Source organism: Zalophus californianus, chromosome 5, assembly GCF_009762305.2.
Source record: "Zalophus californianus isolate mZalCal1 chromosome 5, mZalCal1.pri.v2, whole genome shotgun sequence".
Taxonomy (NCBI): domain Eukaryota; kingdom Metazoa; phylum Chordata; class Mammalia; order Carnivora; family Otariidae; genus Zalophus; species Zalophus californianus.
In genome coordinates this window covers 122,243,666-122,263,787 of record NC_045599.1, presented here as the reverse complement: position 1 = coordinate 122,263,787, position 20,122 = coordinate 122,243,666, and the positions used below count along the sequence as shown (strand labels likewise).

General features: G+C 39.8%; 1 long non-coding RNA gene across 3 annotated transcripts in view; it reads right to left on the bottom strand.

Annotated features, from left to right (window-relative positions):
* Nucleotides 1-4,703: 4,703 nt before the first annotated feature.
* The window catches only part of LOC113929213, a 106,747-nt gene continuing 91,328 nt past the window's right edge, over nt 4,704-20,122 (bottom strand). The window contains exons 3-4 of one of the 3 annotated variants that reach the window (XR_003522129.2): nt 5,737-5,855; nt 4,704-5,409 (exon numbers count right to left, since the gene is read on the bottom strand). This is a non-coding gene — a long non-coding RNA (uncharacterized LOC113929213). The remainder of the gene's footprint in view (nt 5,410-5,736; nt 5,856-20,122) is intronic. The other 2 variants (XR_003522127.2, XR_003522128.2) reach the window with 2 other exon arrangements.

Below are 20,122 nucleotides of genomic sequence, written 5' to 3'. Positions count from 1 at the left end.
GTCCAAGTGCATAGTTATACCTCATTTGTGCTCTGCCATGAAATTATACCTCCTATCATGTGTGATGGTCAAATATGTTGATCCTGACTTAGATCAATTTTACAACCCAAAATTTTAAGCTCTTTTTAAACCTCGGTTCTTTGGGGGTGGGCAGTGGTGGTGAGGAGGGGAACCGGAGTTAGAAAAGCTAAACTAAAAAAGAGAAAATACATACTTAACCTTAATCTTGCCAGTTTTGAAAAATTAACCAGAGACATAATTCTAGTTATTTGTCTTGGCTCATAAAAATTTATAATAAAATGTGCTTTAAATTTTTAAAATTACACCAAACGTCTGTAAATGACAAGATGCTCTTTAGAAATTTGTGGTTGAAAGTATATTTTTAAAAGTGTGGGTGTGGCACAGAGAGCAAACTGATGGTTGCCTGGGTTGCGGGAGGGGTGGGAGGAGGTCTAAATGGGAGAAGGGGAGTGGGAGATGCAGGCTTCCAGTTACATCGTAGCTATACTCGAGGTGAGCATAGTATAATATTTAAACTTGTTGAACCACTATGTTGTACACCTGAAACTAATGTAACATTGTGTGCCAACTACTCTCAAATAAAAAAAATGATAAGTGAAAGGAATAAAACAGCTTGCTAAGAAAGAGACTGAATCATCTCACAGCAGGCCAATGAAAGGTTATTTTGGGGGGAATAGGGTTCTATTCTCCATCTCCACAGAAGGTGAGACAAGGCTCAAAGTAAAGTAAAAGAAATATACATTATTTCAGAGGAAGGAATTCTGACCAGGTAGTAAGGCCTATGTTATAGGCTGAATTATGCCTCCCCACCCACCCCCCACCAAATCACATGTTGAAGCCCAAACCACTCCAGACCTCAGAATATATTTATATACTTATATATATATAAATATCCTATATTTGGAGATAGGATCTTTCAAGAGGTAAGTTAAATGAGGTCATTAGGCTGAGCCCTAATCCAATATGACTGGTATCCTTACAAAAAGAGGAGATGAAGACATGCAAAAAGACACGGGCAGTGCATATGCACAGAGAAAGGGTCATATGAGGGCACAGCAAGACTGTGGGGCCATCTACAAGCCAAGAAGAGAGGCTGAAACCAATCCTGCCAACACTTCGATCTCAGACTTCTAGCCTCCAGAACTGTGAGGAAATAAATTGATGTTGCTTAAGCCACCAAGTCTGGGATATTTTGTTATGGCAGCTGATGGGGTTCAGGATATGCCACTGCAAATATGGTACCTTGGCATATGAAATATTTTAAGGAGAAGATGTTTTGAGAAAATGGCAGAAGCAGGAAGGTCACTCAGGTCATAAAACCCTCATGTGAAAGGTGCCCTCTCCCTACCTGGAAGAAAGAAGCATCCTTATCTCTGAAGACAAAGGGACACTGAAAAGAATCCTAACAAACAGGCCTTGGTATGTTTCCCCCAGCGTACTATACTTACCTCATACTCATACTCCTATTCTATTCCTCCACAACTGTCCACTCTTCATCAAACCAACACAACAATACTTAAGCCTCTTTCTTCAAGTCTTCATTGCCTTATGAAGGCTCCCGAGTCATATAAAACCTATATTAAATAAATGTGCGTGCTTTTCTCCTGTTTAAAACAAGTGTGGGTGTGGGACCTTTATTTACTAATTTTCAAAAAGTAGAGAGAGTCATACTATATGATTTCAATTGTACGACATTCTGGATAGTAAACAGTAAAAGATAATGGCTGACAGGGTGTTCGGAAGGAGAACAGGACAGTAAGTGATGTACACGGGGATTTGTCAGGCAGTGAAACTGTTCTGTCTGATACCGTAATGGTAGATACAGGACATTAGGCCTTTGTCAAAACCCACAGAACTTTACAGAACAAAGAATGAACCTTAGTGTATACAAAATTTTAAAAAAATCATTTAGAAGTTTTGGAGGTGTCAGGAAAGAGACCATGAAAAGAAAATCTAATGGTATTACAACGTATGAAACAACTCACTGGAAGGGAGTCAGGGATGAAAAGGTGCTGACTTTAGTAAATTTAGAAACGAGTAGAGTCTGTAAGACTAAAGGCAAAACAAACTGCTTATAAGCACTAAAACTGATGAAGTTATTTCCCACAGGAGTACAGGGGTAAGGGATAATCATTCTGACACTGCTATACACGTGTACTATAACTGAACAGTAAATAAATGGATTGATAGTGGGAACCAGGTTTCTCAATGTTAGTGTGGGAGCTCATGGAAGAGCAAGGGGAAGAAACTAGTATGATCCACTTGGTAATTGATTAGAACTGGAGATACCGGGGTGCCTGGGAGGCTCAGCCATTAAGCGTCTGCCTTTGGCTCAGGTCATGGTCCCAGGGTCCTGGGATCGAGCCCCGCATCGGGCTCCCTGCTCGGCGGGAAGCCTGCCTCTCCCTCTCCCACTCCCCCTGCTTGTGTTCCTTCTCTCGCTGTGTCTCTCTCTGTGTCAAATAAATAAATAAAATCTTAAAAAAAAAAAAAAAGAACTGGAGATACCAGTATGAACTCATGGTTAGCTTAATATAGACATATATGGTTACACATAGAAACAGGTACAGATGCTATAAACATGTACAATATACAATGTATCAGTATACACGCACATACTTATTTCCTTACTCCATTGGCAGAGAAGACCCAAAAGCAACAATACACCAGTAATGAAAAGCACATCTAGCACCGAAATTACAGTGGAGAAATCGAACCTACATTACCTCAGCCAGGTGATCAAGGTCAATATCAGTAGTGATAAATCATGTTGATAGGATGGACCATTGATATAATAGGATAAAAAATGGCACTTTATCCCTGGGGCCTTCCTCCCCCAAACCCACAACTCCAATCTAATAACAAGAAAACCAACAGACAAATCCAACAGATGCCATTCTATAAAATGCCTGACCAGTATTCCTAAAAACTAGCAAGGTGTTCAAAAACAAGGAAGGCTGAGGCTGGTGTAGCCAAGAACTGCCTAAAGAAACACGACAAAATGCAGTGTGGCATCCTGGGGGAGATTCTGGAAAATCCAGGAAGAGGACATAAGGTAGCAACTAAAGATATTTAAATAAACTATGGACTTTAATAAAAATGGATTCATATTAGTTCACCAATCGTAACAGATATACTATATTAATGTAGGATGTTAAGATGGGAAACTGGGTGCAGGGCATATAAGGACTCCCTGTACTATCTTCCCAATTTTCTTAGAAAACTAAAATTATTCTAAAATATAAAGTCTATTTTTAAAAAAAGCAAAGAGAGTATCTTATAGAATCATTCAAGGCAATAGCAATTTGAATGTACTAGCTGGATTATGATGTAATAAAATAAGCCATCTTCTTAAGAGAGAACATCTATTTATAACACAATGGCAGTAACAATCAATGATAATCCTATTTATCAAGCCACTACATATGAGTGTCTTTTTGGTTCTTGGACTCAATTCCAATGTGTGCGAAGGGTGTTCCCCCACACCAAGAAACAATCCTTGGCCCCCCAGCAGGTGTCCAAGGATTCAACTCAATTCTTTCAATTCTGACACCATGTGGCCAGAGACAGCATCAGGTTCCACAGGTCAAGGGTTCAGTCCTACAAGATGGCCCTCCCTACTTCAGATGCCAGTTGCAAGCCCACATTGTTATCTGTACTTCTGATGGACCAGCTGTAAATCAGAGGTTCCCAAGTCTCGCTCCTTGGATTTGATTAATTTGCTAGAACAGCTCACAGAGCTCAGAGAAACATCTTACTTACTAGATTGCCGGTTTAGCATAAAAAGATGTAACTCAGGAACAACAGATGGAAGAGCAGCCCAGGACAAGGCTTGGGGAAAGGGGGCGGAGCTTCCATACTCTCTCCAGGGCACCACTTTCCTAGTGCTTTCAAGTATTCACCAACCCAGAAGCTCTCCACACCCTGTCCTCTCGGTTTTTATGAAGGCCTCATCATACAGGCATGATTGATTAAATCATTGGCCTTTGATAATGAGTTCAACCTCGAGGGCCTCTCCCCTCCTCAAAGGTTGGGGAGTGGAACTGGGAGTCCCAACCTGATCATATGGTTGGTTCTCCTGGAAAGTACCCCCAGCCTTAGGTGCTTTCCAGAAGTCATCTCATTAACATAAGACACCTCTGTCACTCTCAACACTTAGGAAATGCCAAGGGTTTGGGGAACGGTGAGCCAGGAACTGCTGACAGAAACCAAATATATATGAGAAATACAGTAGTCTTCCTTTATTCGAGGGGATACATTCCAAGACCCCTAGTGGATGCCTGAAACTTACAGATAGCAGAGAATCCTATACACACTATATTTTTCCTATACATACATACCTAAGATAAAGTTTAATTTATACAATAGGCACACAAAGAGATTAACAACAATAATAAAATAGAACAATTATAACAATATATCATAACAAAAGTTATGTGAAGGTGGTTTCTCTCTCTAAAAACTTCTTATTGTACTATACTCACCTTCCTTCTTGGGATAATGTGAGATGACAAAATGCCTACATGATGGGGTGAAGTGAGGGGCATGATGTAAGCACCATGACATAGCATTAGGCTCCCACTGAACTTCTGATAACGCATCAGGAGGAGGATCATCTGCTTCTGGACCACGGTTGACCTCAGGTAACAAACTGGAAAGCAAAACTGCAGAAAAGGGGGACTACTGTATATTTTGGTCATCTGAATGACCAAACATATAATTCTTATAAATCACAGTCTCACAGAGTGTGTCCTCCCAAAATCCATACGTCAAATTCTTACCCCTAAAAGTGATGGTATTAGGAGGTGGGGCCTTTGGAAGGTGATTAGTGCCTTATTAAAAAGGCTCCAAATGAGGATACAAGAAATCTGTAACCTGAAAGACAGCCCTCACTTGACCATGCCAGCACCCTGATTTCAGATTTCTGGCCTCCAGAACTGTTAGAAATAAATTTCTGTTATCCATAAGTGACTCAGTATTTTGGTATAGCAGCCCAAATGGACAAGACATAAGCATTTCAAAATCATTATCTTACTCGATGTTCACCACACCTCCGAGAAGAATTTGAGAAAAAAAGTATGCCAGGTTTGTATTTATTGGAAAACATAAGAGATAATAAAATGTACAATATATCTTTTTAATCACTGCACATGAAATGAATAAAACAAAGACCAGGGAAAATGCAACATACAATTAAATAGGCATATTTCTTAACATTTGTGAAGCAACTTGGATGCCTTTCTCCCTGGTGAAGTACGGTGCCTCTTTATGGAGCATTCTCATTATCTAGCCTTTCCCATGTCTATAAATTTCTATGTGGACACCCATAGGTAAGGGTAAGACACCGGGTCTTACTTCTCAAATGACCTTGATTGTAGCCTCCCAAATCTGAAAACAGAAATTTAAACAAGTTTCACTAAATTGAATACTTACGTCTTATACCATGCAATATGTTCTATTTTTTTTTAAAGTTAACATTTTAAGTTGTAAAATTCAGATAAATTTTACCAGATTCTACGGTATCTGATGATCAGTGATTAGATATCTGGAATATTTAACAATAAAAATTCCAAAAATCCAGTAACATCTTAACAGCTTAAGAAGCTAAAATTCGGGAAGTTCTCATTGGGGAAAATATCATGTGAAGTTTCTTCTCAATTAACTCGTTTTAGGTATGTCCGCAAAGCACCTGAGTTTGGCCATTGTGTCCAGTACCTGCTTTGTTTCTGACCTTTGGCTTGAGGGAGTGGCTCAGGCTCCTGAGCAGACTGAGGTTTTTTCCTCTTCCAAATGGGCTCCTACTTGGCTCCTGGGCATGTTACCCCCTCTCAGTTCTGCATGGGAGAAGATGAGAACTCAACTAAAATCTTAATATTACCATAAAACAGAAAAGCCAGCATTCCAAATCCTAAAATGGTATCTTATTTCACTGGAATTTAAATACCTTTTAACAATTAATTCCCAGAAACTTGCTTGAATTTTACAGACTTGAAATTTTAGACAGCTAGATTTATGGCTTGGTTTAGAGATGTATAAAATGGAATACATTTTCCAAAGTATCTTCCTTCTCAAATTCTTTTGAAACTAAGAGACTGTATGTACATTATCGCAGGCAGCAAATTGCCCAGAACCAGGATCTTAATGCAAGACTTAACCTTTACAAATCATCTTATCTCCTTCACTCTCCCTTCGACTGTGGGGGGAAAAAAGTGCCTAAGGTGTTACTTGCTGAGTTCCCTCTTGGTGACAGGCTTTGTGCTAGATGTTGAATATACATTATATCATTTAGTCTGCTCAGTAACTTCATGCAGAATTCAGTATTTTCCCGTCTTAAAAAAAGCAAATTAAATTCCTAAAGTTTAACTAAAATAGCTGAGTCACCCTGGAAGTAAAGTCTTCATGGAGACTCGAACTCAGAGCTGTAATTCAAAGGCTGTGTTCTCCCTCCAACACCACACAGTTCAAGGAGGTAGACAGACTGTTAAGCCAGGAAGCCTGCTGCAAAACTTTCACCAATGTTGAATTAAACATAGCACTTCATTCCACTATAAACATGGACCGGTAGTCACTAGTAGCCTCAGGTATTCAGGTAATTGTAACTTCACCTAAATAGAAATATCTGCCCCAAAGTTCACGGCACTAATAAGATTAAGAACACCTACCTAAAGCCATATAATTAGAAATATTTGAATAAGTAATGACATACAAATTGGTTTTGGTTATTGTATTTTGACTGAACTAAGACATCAATTCTACTAATCAATAATACCCAATCTGGGCATCACATATTTCTCAGGTAATTTCTCATAATACATACTCCATGAAAGGATCTCTTTCGATTAACTTAGCAAATCAGCCTTTCACACTTGCATCATCAGAAGAAACTCAACTGTTCTCTGCTACTCCACCTGTTCCTAGATACCTCCCACTTTAAGCAAGGCAGGTCTGCAATGGGATGTCAAGGGCACCAGGAAAGATTCTGTTCCCTTCTTCCTCTCCCCTCCACCAGATTTATGCTAATTATGGATGCCTGTACTCTCTTTAGGAATTTAGCGGTTAGGAGAGCCCCTTCAAAAAATTTTTGTATCATTATTAGAGGTAAGATTTCATAGTCAAGTGCCCTCTATGAGAATGATTAACATTCACACAGAGGTATAAAAAGCACACTGTTTCTCCCAAGGAAAGTTGTAATAGGACAACTATGCAATCAGCAAGAAGCATCAAGAAGGGAGGGAAAAGAGCACAGTAAGAGAAATAAGGCACCAAGGTCTCTCTCACAATTTTGCTCTAAACTTTAGTGATTCGCTTAATTCTAGTTACAATTTCCAGTTCCCCGGTTTCCATTTGCCAAACAGAAGTGGTAACGCGTGCTCGCCGCTCACGGACTGGCTGTGTGGGGAAGACACGACCAGCCTCCTGGGCATCAAACGCTTTGCATTCAGTCAAGCAAATGTCACATGCCACAGTAAGTGATGGCAAAACCATCTCTTCCTTATGATGGATGTCACCACGGCCTGTCCTTTCCTGCTAATAATGTAGTTCTTCAATCTCTAGGCTTCCCACAACACAGGAAGACTGCAATTACGTGTGTTTTTAGGCTGACTCATTTCTAATGATAACGATCAGTATTTAAGTTAATTAGGAAGATTCTTTTGATGTCCTTTATTTCATTCACAATTAGTCTCCTGCTATATGTTTTTTTTTTTTTAATAAACTCCCAGCCAGTGATGGGAGGAGAAGGAATCATTTTACTATCCTCAACTTCATCTGCTTTCAGAGAATTGCTCATCGAAGCACCTAAACAGAGTTTGAGTTACTCTGAGCTGCCTCGGATAATGGAATTCTGAATCCAGGTCCAGAATGGGTACTTGATGTGAGAAAGGTCAAAAGTCCCTTTCTCTCGGTTTTGGGTCAATTCATTCTTTCAACCAAGTCCCTATTAAAGTTCAAGTTGAATTTCCAGACTCTAGCACCTTGGCACAGATGACTTTAGCCATTAGCCAACTTCAGAGAACAAGGCCCTACGGGAATGGACAAAGAGATGGGTAAAACTAGATGATATGCAAAGCCTGCAGATTCTGCTGGAGAAGTGTGAGGTGAGGGCTGCTCTTCGGGAAAGAGCAGGGACAGGAGGGCCCTACAAAGGTCTGCAAAGGAGGTGAGCCCTCCCAAAGGAAGTCTTCAGCACTTTAAACACTGGCTTTTTAATCAAATGACTGCTGTTCCATAGCTTGAAACAACTTCTCCAGATGAATGTTTTTCCCAACAGGTCACAGAGGCAGAGTTGGGGGCTGTCAACGGCAGCCTGGACAAGGAGGATGAGTGTGGTCAGTGGCAAAAACCAAGGTCATACTATTCATAGGTTCTCCAGGATGGCCTGTGACTGGAATTCATACAGTCATTCAGTCAACATTGAAGGCAAATCCATTCAAGCTACAGAGAATCCTAAGGAGTGATCCTTCCCCAGAAGGTGCTCACCATCTTGGGTGGGAATGAAATGTTCCGACCACTCACAGACACTGACAGAGCTGGGGTGAGACTCTGTGAGTGAGATGTCCTAGAGCATGGTAAATGGGGCTCACCGAAAGCACGCCTCTGAGCCCTCAGCAGGAAGCTCCATTTCTATTTAAAGACTACACCACAGATGGAGATCACTATCTTGTGTGTGCGGATGTGGCTGACAAAAAAATAAATAAATAAACAACCTCCTCTTCATTGCCTGTATGTGGAGACTGACATTTGGTTTATAGCTGCAGAAACTGCTTGCTATTCCAGATGTCAGGGGGTTCCATCACTCTACTTCACACACAATTACATACTGCTCCAGCACAAACACACCCCACCATCCCCACCCCCACATTGCTAAAGCTGTCAACATTCCCCCACCTGCAGTTTGCCATTCTTTCAGAGTTCTAAGCCACAGAGCTACCACCTCCCTGAACTGAGTATCTTCTTTCTCTTCTTTGCTTGGTGAGATCCTATTCATCCTTCAAAACCCAGTTGAGCCATGACTGCCACTGTGACGCCTCTATCACTAAAAGTCATTTCTCCTCATTCCTCCTCAGTCACCACATTTGCCTCTTATCTCCACTGTGGCACTGATACAGCATTCAGTTATGTTGTTTCTTCAAGGGCTTATCCCTCCAAAGAGTAATCATTATTTTGTAAGCATTTAGAATGGCTCCTGACAAGCCCAGATGTCCATCGACTGATGAATGGATAAAGAAGATGTGTGTGTGCGTGTGCGCGTGCGCACACATACACACACACACACACACACACACACAGGAATATTACTCAGCCATCAAAAAGGATGAAATCTTGCCATTTGCAATGAAGTGGCTGGAGCTAGACTGCATTATGCTAAGTGAAACAAGTCAGTCAGAAAAGACAATTACCGTATGAGTTCACTCACATGTGGAATTTAAGAAACAGTTTAAACAGATGAACATATGGGAACGGGGGAGAGAGGAAAAAAAAGGAGAGGGAAACAAACCATAAGAGACTCTTAAGGAAAGAAAACAAACTGACAGTTGATTGAGGGACATGGGCGGGGGATGGGTTAAATGGTGATGCGTATTAAGGAGAGCACTTGTTGTGATGAGCACTGGGTGTTAAATGTAAGTGATGAATTACTAAATTCTACTCCTGGAACCAATATTGCACTATAGGCTAACTAACTAGAATTTAAATAAAAATTTGAAAAAAGAATGGTTCCTGACAAATAAATCACTGACGAATTAATGAAGAAATTAATAGCCTACTCCTCTGATAAAATTGTTTTCGGGGTGTCTGGCTGGCTCAGTCAGTTAAGCGTCCAACTCTTGATTTCGGCTCAGGTCATGATCTCTCAGGGTCGTGAGATAGAGCCTCGTGTTGGGCTCCAAGCTCAGCAGCATGTCTGCTTGAGATTCTCTCTCCCTTTCCCTCTGCCTCTCTCCCTCATGCTTGCTTGCATTCTCTCTCTTTCTAAAATAAATAAATAAATCTTTAAAAGAACTGTTTTCCAGCAAGCATCAATTTAGTGCTGCCATACTGACTGTATTACAACCTATTTGGATGGCTTCATCTGAAGCCATCACTGTAGCTCAGAGATGAAGCTGTGAAGTAAAGGGTAAGAGGTTGGGTACATATTTGTTACTTGAAGAAGCCTCAGAATTTTTAGAAAAAAAAAAAAAAAGACAGAGCTTCTCCTCTACAGACCTGCAATTTACTCTATAACTTGATTTACTCATGGTCACAGACTCAACCTCCAAGACCAGAGGCCACTCTGAGCTAGACTCAGGTCAGTGAAAGCAGCATCAGTAACAGCCCTCATCACCTCTAACTTGTACCAATCACTACCCCGAAGCAAGACAGAAGTCTTCATCAGTCCTTGCCAAACATTACTGAACACTCCAAATACCCACCCCTGCCCTCCATCATCAGCCGGTGGAATCCTAAGCACTTACACTTGGAAAGGATCTAGCAATCACCTGTTCTGACTCACCACCAAAGTAGGAACCTACTCTATTCCGTTTAGAGCAGATGGTCGCCAACATCTGCTTAAAAACGTCTACAACCAAGAAGCTCCTTACTCTGTGAGGTATCTATCTATGAAACTCTCTGAGCAACTGCAGAGCTTAATGAGCAACTGTAGAGCTTAATGAGCAAATACCCATAAAGCAAATAGTACCTGGCACACAGTAATTCCTCAGTACATGTTATTGACACTTTTTATCATTATCAACTCTCAAACCCTTTTTATTTCACTGACAATCCCCTTTTAAGATACAAAACAATGTCCAAGTGAGCAAAACGTTATGTCTAGTACACTTCAGTTTATATAAAATATGAAGAATCTACATAAATGTATGATGATGTGTGTGAGTGTGCATGTGTAACCGTGCTTACAAAGCTTCTTGAAGGAATCCCCAGCTGCCACTGCAGAGGATGCCCACTGTGAGAAACCAAATGTCCACATCAAAGATTCTGTCTCCAGTCCTTTGATGCCAGAAAGGTGCTGGGCTCTGTGCCAAGGGTGAGATGAAAAGCCCTCCCCCTAGTCTTATGCTATACATTGTCGCCTGGACCTTGAAACAATACGGCTATATCCAGAGCCCTACAGAAGCCATCACTCATCTAAGCTGATCCAAGACACCGGGCAGGGTGTCATCTTCTTATCTCCAACCTTTCCAAAGCTCGGCTACTAACTTCAATTGGAGAAAATGAATACACATAAAATATTTTCACAAGAGTAAGTAACTATTTCTGTATTGGTAAATTTAGAAATTATCTACAGGGCACAGTGTTCAGAGATACAGCTCTGGCTAGAACATAAACACCTTTCAACACTGTCACATAGGGCAGTTTAGTTACTGAGAGCCTTAGCTCCCAAACGTATACTTTTCTAATTATGAGCAAAGCTCTGTAATTATAAAACCAACTACCCCAGTCCTGTGGTCTCCCTAACAAAAGAACTCTTTCTGCTAAAGGTGTATTCCTTTAAGGAATACAGCCCTCAAAGTCCAGTCTCCAGCTCAAGCAGACACACCTGCAAACTTTGAAATGACAGGTTGGTTTTGTCCTCACCTTCTACCACTGCCATTCAGATCTAAACTCTGAGATTGAAGGGTCAAGTTTCAGTCAGAACTTAAATCCTGGGTTTTACGTTGTTTTTTTCCAGGAATTTCTGCAAGAATCTCATGGCCTGGAAATGGGATCTTACTTTGACCATCCAGTCATCTAAAATTTATTCATTAGTTCATTAAACAACATTTTGAGTACCTGTTTTGCATGAACCATAGACCCTACTATTGCATTCCCCCTGGATATGTTTCAATTTACAGAATACCTCTATGAAATGTGGGAAATCATGAATAGTTCTCTTCCCGCAATTCCATTCATATCATGTGTGGCTTATTTTTCGTGACCATGAGATTTTTTCTGAATTCGAGACGGAAATCAATACAAAGATGCGGTCTAGTTTGTTACTATTACGTAAGAGGATGAAATACTTCTGCAAGGCATGGTGTTACTAATGTCTCTGAGAGAAAGTAGGTAGCTTAGTGATAAGGTAAAATCCTAGGTGATAAGATAAAAACAAAGTAAAATCCTGTTTCTGTCCTTGGCGCCTGAAGAAGCAAATATTGAAAAGCAAGTACATGCTTATCATTGTATGTTCTACACTTTTTCAATCTTGAATTATATCCATGTGTTGAGCATTCAAAAAATCATAAACATTGCACAACACTGACATAATCACAGTAAGTTTAGAATTAACTTTTGAATAAAAAAATTCTGAGGTCAGCTCTTTCTTGACATAGAGATTCTTAGATTTTTGTTTGGTCTCCTATCAGTAACAAGTCTATCTCCAGGCCACCAGAGAAATCACCAGATCCTCACTTACTGTAAATAACTGAGTGTATTCCTTTCCTATTGCCAATGTAAAAAATCACCACAAACAGTGTCTTAAAACAACGCAAATTTATTATCTTACAGTTCTGGAGGTCAGAAATCTGGCAGGGGTCTCATAGGGCTAAAATCAAAATGTAGCAGGTTGCAATTCTTTCTTGAGGTTGTAGAGGAAGAATCCATTTCTTTGTCTTTTCCAGCTTCTAGAAGGTGCCCACAATTGTAGGCTTGTGACCCCTTCCATCTGTAAAGCCTGCAATGGTGTCAGTCAAATCTTTCTCCTATTTCATGACTCTACTGCTGACTTTTCTGACTCCCAATTCCACTTTTAAGAACGCTTATGGTTACATTGAGCCCAGCGAAATAATTCAGGATAATCTCCCAATTTTAAGGTCAGCTCATTAGAAATATTGATTCCAGGGGCACCGGGGTGGCTCAGTCGGATAAGTGTCAGCCTTCAGCTCAGGTCATGATCCCGGGGTCTTGGGATTGAGCCCCACGTCAGGCTCCCTGCTCAGTGGGGATCCTGCTTCTCCCTCTCTCCCCTACTCGTGCTCTATCTCTTGCTATCTCTCTCTCAAATAAATAAATGAAATGTTTAAAAAAAAATTCTTGATTCCATCTGCAGCCTTGATTCCCTGTGCCATGTAACAACATACCCACAGGCTCCAAGATTAGGACACAGACATCTTTGGGTGGCCACTCTTCTGCCTACCACAGTAAATAGGTTACATAGCTAGCTGGCTAGATACGTATGTACATACACACATACATACATACATACAGTTTCTGAAGAGATATAGCCTCCTCCATGGGATGGCTTTTTATGTTATAAAACATAACATTCAAAATCCTTTTCTGAAACAGGTGCTGTTGGATTCCTTTGGCACTGTTGGGAGCCATTCCAAGACAAATGAGGAAGTAGCTGAGATAGTCTATTAGTATATGCTCTGACTTCTTGGTTTCAGATCCCAGGTCTACCAGTTAAATGGTGTGACTTGTACCTCAGTTTCCTCATTCATAGAATGAAGTGAGCATTAGTACCTATACCATAGGGTTGTTGTTAAGGCTTAAACAAATTACTACCATTTAGAACAGTGCCAGCACATAATAAGTACTCGATACATGCTACTTAGTTTGACTAAGTCAAACTCAAGAGTGCTCACAAAGGAATACCTTCCAAGACCCAGAAATGGTCAGTCCCAAAGCAAAAATCCTGTCTCCGTCCTAGGAGCATTGAGAAGAAAATATTGACGGTGTTTTAAAATCCACCTTGCTATCTAGTTTTTTTCCTTTTTCCTTTTGGTTTTAAAAAGGAAAGTTAAAGTAACAACCTGTACAGAAGAACATCAGGGAAGAACCTGGTGAGCCTACTGGTTTCTGCTATGGGTTACATGGATTTAGCTAGACAGTCTTTGCCCTCAAGGAAATTGCCACACAATGGGTAGGTAGAACAAACAAAGATAGAAGATCATTACACAAATTTAACAAAAAGTTAATTTCTACAGCCCCAGATAAGTTAAATCTAATAAAGCAAAGGGAGTGGCTCTCCATTTTGTTCTGTTTGCCCCCCAATGTCCCAAATCTAAAAGGTCTGTATAGCAGTTCTCATTGCTAACATCAAGGAAACAGAATACAAGTGTCAATCAAGGTACCTGCTTTGGAACTGTAACCACATAATTGGACCAAACTACCTTTCATCAGTCTTTCGGTAAATTTCTCCTCTAGTTTCTAGGGACTGTTTCTAGGAAATAGCTAAAAAGATAGCTAATTCATCCCTCTGGACTCATTATGCTAAAGGATTATCCAATACACAAAGCTCAAAGACAATTGCAAGGGCACATGGTATCTTAGTTCAACAACTAAGCACTGTTTAAAACATAAAGATTATACTGAAAACCCTTGGAGTTTTACTATTAAAATGTTGTAACAGCCTATCCTCATTCCCACAAAATTACTGCCAAATTGGAATCAGTAAATCTCTATTTATTCTCCTTTCACATACTCTGGTAGCCACTCCAGCATATAATTTAAAGCACTAAGAAAACTGATGATACCTGAATGTGAACACCATGGAAAAGGAGTGCATACTTGCTGTTCTGTACTTCATCATGATCACCAAATGAAATTCAATTTTATATTATCAAATATAGCGATTTCTCTCAATGTGATAAACTATATAACTAATGATCTAAGGAGAAATTAAATACTGCCTGCTAAGTGTACTACTACAATCTGATTAAATCCAGTCTTCAGTCAATCCTTAATTTCCACTACCCCTGTGAAAACGTTCTGGACTAGCAGTCTTTCAAGTTTTCTGTAAGCAAGATGAATTTTCCTTCAACGTGAATAAGATAGCTAGAGTCTATGAAACAAACATTTGGTAGAATTTGTCTATAGCTCCATTTACAAATACCAAAGTTATAAGGCATATTAGTTGGTAATGTCACATTTATTGGAATTTAAGTCATATTAAATTATAAGCACATTTTGGAAGGCTTTTTATTTTTTATTTTTATTATTAAGTAGGCTCCACCCCCACCCAGTGCAGAGCTTGAACTCATGACCCTGAGATCAAGACCTGAGCTGAGATCAAAAGCCTGATGCTTAACTGACTGAACCACCCAGGCGCCCCAGATTATAAGCACTTTTAAGTGAAAAACATTTTTCCTCTTTGCTCAGAAATTGTCCAACTCTCCTGGTTCAGTGAGGAGAGAAGCAAAGCTTTATTAAAGAGGCTGAGAGCCTAAACCAAATGAGATACTGGGTAACCACAGCAGAACCCCTCATTCTGTATTATTATTATTATTGTTGTTGTTGTTGTTGTTATTATTTGGGTCAACTTATTTGGTCAAAGTGAGTTTTTGATGAAATAAAAAAAAATAACACCTGAATTTTTGCATTCATTCAAGAAACATTTAACATCACCCACTAAGTGTCAGGCACTATGCTAAGAACTAGGGGTACATACCTAAGGGACATGGCCAAAGAGAGGCATCATCGGGACTCCAAATATTGGGCAATGGCTAAAAGTGGGTGCTTGAGAGCAGCTGAAATGTCGGTTGAAGAAAAGAAGTGCCGTATTCCGGGCATAGGGCCCAGCCAACTAATTTTTTAAAAGACAGAATTATGGTTCAAAGAATTGCTGTTAAAAATAATTGCAAATTAATAAAAAAAATTTAAAGACAGGGCAAAGATGCACAGCATACAAGACAAGCCCAAGAAGAAAGTGGTCAGCAAATAACAAAAACAAAGAATGATCAGGCACAAAGAAACCCAGAGTAGAAACTTCTAGTGATGAATGAGAATCTTGGGAAAAGTAAATCTGATGACTTTGAGTATGTCAGTCTCATCCAACTGTTTATAAAAAGGAAAAAAAATGATGAACTTGGGATTGTTTCCCCTCATATTGCAATCAATAGAAACTTCCTTTTCGCAATGAGACTTTAAACAATTAGGAAAACATTTTGGTTTCCAGCTAATGGATTTAATAGTGATTGCCATTTCAGGAAAAGCACTTCATCCAATTGTAGACATGCCAAAGGTGGAAGAGAGGAGAGCAGAAGAAGCATAAAGTGTACTAAAGGCCCTCACAGCTGGCTTTGAGTCCACTGAGAAAATAATATTCTTCCTCTAATAATCCCTTAAAGACTTGGATTTGCTTTCATTCGGGATGAGAATGTGCTGGCCTAAGAACAACTGTTGTTTCAGCACTTGAGCATCAGGGAGCTAGACGTTCTATTTATTGTACCGATGCCAGGCATTCCTAAGTAATATGTGAGCCGACCTTGAGAAAACATACATAGAGTACGGGCTCAGACACTTAGATACCAGTTTCTAGTTAATGGCATATTCAAACCTCCCACATTTTTTCCTTCTGCTCATCATCCTAGGGTCTTGAAATATTTTCTTATTCCCTCGCTCTTCACCAGAGAGCAAAGTTGGCCAGAGAAAGGACACATACCTTGGCCACAGACATCTTGAGTACCTAAGTAATCTGTAAATTTGGAGCCTGCTTTTCCAGAATTAACTGTCACATTTGCCTCCACCAGCACCATATTATTTTAAATATATTGAATTTATGGTCTTGCTTTACGGAGGCATCAATATTTCAGTCGACCTACAAACGTGAGTATACAAAAATTTGCTGGGGTGCCTGGGTGGTTCAATCATTAAGTGTCTGCCTTCAGCTCAGGTCATGATCCTAGGGTCCTGGGATCAAGCCCCGTATCAGGCTCTCTGCTCAGCAGAGAGCTTGCTTCTCCCTCTCCCACTCCCCCTGCTTGTGTTCCCTCTCTCACTGTGTCTCTCTCTGTCAAATAAAGAAAATCTTTAAAATAAAATGCTATAAATACTGATGTTAATATGATATAGGAGGATGATAATTAAGATTGGGTTAAATATAATGGATTATATTTATGGATTAAAAATAACTGGCATTGAATCAATAAGGCACATTCATGCATCATGTATTTGCTAAGCTAATTTCTTGTTTAGTTCCTTAACATAATATTCAAGTGTCCTCTCTATTTTGTGTTATTGGATTATGCCATTTGCTGTGTGAATAAACTGTACTTTTAATTACAATGTAAGAACTTCTATAGTGTGAAATTTAAAGTTTTAAAAAGCAAAATGTAATACACAATTCCCTTTTAGGATATTCTATCAATTAGGAATAGTTTTAAGTGCAAATAACAGAAAACCTGATTAGTGGGCTTAAGCCACAAAGACATTACTTAACAAAAAGACCAGAGAAAAACCATCCCAATGTTGAATCAGTGGCTCAATGATGTCATCAAGGATGCAGGCTCCTTCAAATTTTCTGTTCAACCATCCTTGGTATGCATTTAATATTCTTCCTACATATAAGATAATTGTCAAAGCATCCTGTTCTCATATAACATCACATAACAGTAGGACTTTCCCAACGTATTACTTAAAGATTATTTTCCAAAACAGGTTCATATGCCCATTCCAACAAGTCACTGGCAAGGAACAACAAAACTGTCATAACTGCTTTACACCAATGTGACTGACACCCAGGGGCGGGGTACATTGGCATGGAAGGTAAGTCACCAATAGAGTCTGCCCCATGTGTGGCCCTTCTGAAGCCAAGCATGTAATGGAGACCCTTCTATGCAACTAAATGGTGACATTCTGAGTCTTGCACACTAGAATCAAAGCTGAAAAGATGCTTATTGGCTTTGGCATTAGAGTGTCCCCCATGATTTATCTCATGTCAACAGTAGGAAACAAATGCCCCTGTCCATTCTCCCCATCTGGGATTTGGCAAGGATGAGAGGCGAAGCAAAGAGACAAGGAGTGAAGAGCATCTTCGTTTTTGCAGATGGAAACTGAAAAAAATTATGGAGTCTTAAGTCTAAAAGTTTCACCAAGAACCCGAGACAACATTTTCTTCTATTAACTGTCCTGAGTAGACCACAGGAACTCTGAAGTAAGGGTCAGAACACTGCCTCAATGCCAAGGTCAAAGAGCATAGGAATGACATCTACCCTCATCACCATAAATCATCTTCCTGACATTAAATCTCTTGTAAAATAGGAAGTAAGGGGTCAAATTTCTGGGTTAAACAATGGCCCCTACTAAATATACATATACTGCAAAGTCTTCAAAAACTGCTTTCGAGCTTAAATCTGGCAATTTGGCGTATTGAGAAAGAGCTTTCTAGATCTGCCATCAGAATGTACTAAAGGGAAAGAAAACAAAATATGAAATTAAAGCCATAATCAGCTTAAGTGGAAACAATGCTATCTGTTCATGATTGCCATTCCCATCATCAGCTGAATTAGCAAAATCCCGGACTGCATGACTCCAAGCTTCAAATGACTTAGGACTGATAGTAATGCTGTGTAGTGGAAGGTGGTTTACCAAGTTGACCAGCAGTGAGCCTTCAGGAAAGCTGCTTCAACTTTATGGGTCTTGGTTTCCTTATCTATAAAATTATAAAAACAAAGTCCATGCTACAGGGTTAGAATGGGACCAAGTCAAATAAAATAAAGGATACTCATTTATTATCATATTTATATATCAGGTTAAGTTCTTTTTATTTATTGTTTGGTTTTTAGTTTTTTGAGAGAAAGAGCATCTTAAGCAGGCTCCACGCCCAGGAAGGAGCCCTACCTGGGGCTCAATCTCACCACCCTGACATCATGAGCTGAGCAGAAATCAAGAGTCAGAAGCTTGGGCGCCTGGGTGGTTCAGTTGGTTAAGCGACTGCCTTCAAGCTCAGGTCATGATCCTGGAGTCCTGGGATCGAGTCCCACATCGGGCTTCCTGCTCAGCAGGGAGTCTGCTTCTCCCTCTGACCCTCTTCCCTCTCGTGCTCTCTATCTCTCATTCTCTCTCTCTCAAATAAGTAAATAAAAAAAATCTTTAAAAAAAAAAAAAAAAAGAGTCAGAAGCTTAACTGACTGAATCACCCAGGCACCCCAGGTTAAGTTCTTTTTAGAAACATCTTAAATATATGGGACACTAAAGAAAACAAGTATGTAGGGAATGAAAAGCCAAGAAAAGGATCTTCATGTGACACACTGTTGTACCAATTTATTTTTTCCAATGCAGTGGTTTTTATCCAGACTGTCATAGTATCCCATAGGAACTGTTAGCTACAAATTACAGATATTTCATATAAGTCAAGAAACTGAAGAACAAAAATGACATGAAATCCCAATGCAAGTCTATAGGCCAAATATGAGTAGAAAAATTTTGACATTTAGCCTGATAGTCAAAATAAATCTCTGAAATGTATGCAAATGCTTAGGAATTTACATATTAAACTATTTGGCATTTCATTTTCTTGTCCTTTACAGACAACATCAACTGGGATATAATTGACACATTGTAGGAAAAAAAGAACACTCTTGCCATTTTCTATGTCTCTGTTACTTTCTAACTTTGTCTTTGTCTCAGTTTTTATGTCTGTAACCCACAACCCCCCCCCACACACACACACATATGGACTACGCAGCCAGGCATTCATTTAGAGAGAAGGTCAGGGGTGCCTGGATGGCCCCTACTGTACAGCATGTGACTCCTGATCTTGGGGTTGCAGGTTCGAGCCCCACATTGGGTATAGAGATTACTTTTTAAAAAAGAGAGAGAGGGAAGGCCAGGAGGCCAGGTCAGTTGCAAAGTACCCCATCGACAGCTACTTCTCTGGCTTTAAAGCCCTCTAGTGTATATGGGTATGTGGGTGTAGGCAATATGCTCTCATTTTCCTACTTTCCTCCTTACGTGCTACCTCAAGTGTTTATTTTAGTCCGCAAGAGATAGGTAGGGAGGGAGGGAAAATTTCCAGTATAAGATACTAGCTCCTTATATCCATAGGTTATCCTCCTAGTGCCACCATTGCTGAACACTGTCTCTGCTTTATTTCTCTCATTGGTAATTTACATACCACATTCCTCCTCTTCTCAAAACTGACAGATTTTCTCTAAGCTACTATTTCACTTATTATCTGCAACTGATCCTTAGCAGACATCTTCAGAATCAAATTTTTATTTTCTCCCATTTTCAATTACCTACAGTTCTACTATTTTAACTTTTGTTTTTTCAACTTTCTGCTTTTTCCCTGATGAGAGGCATGAGTTCCTCAGTAAAGTCCATTTTCTCATTCTCATTCTCAAACACTAGGTGTACTTGTGGTGATACCTCTTCCCTTGTTGACTCCAAATTAGATTTTTTGTAA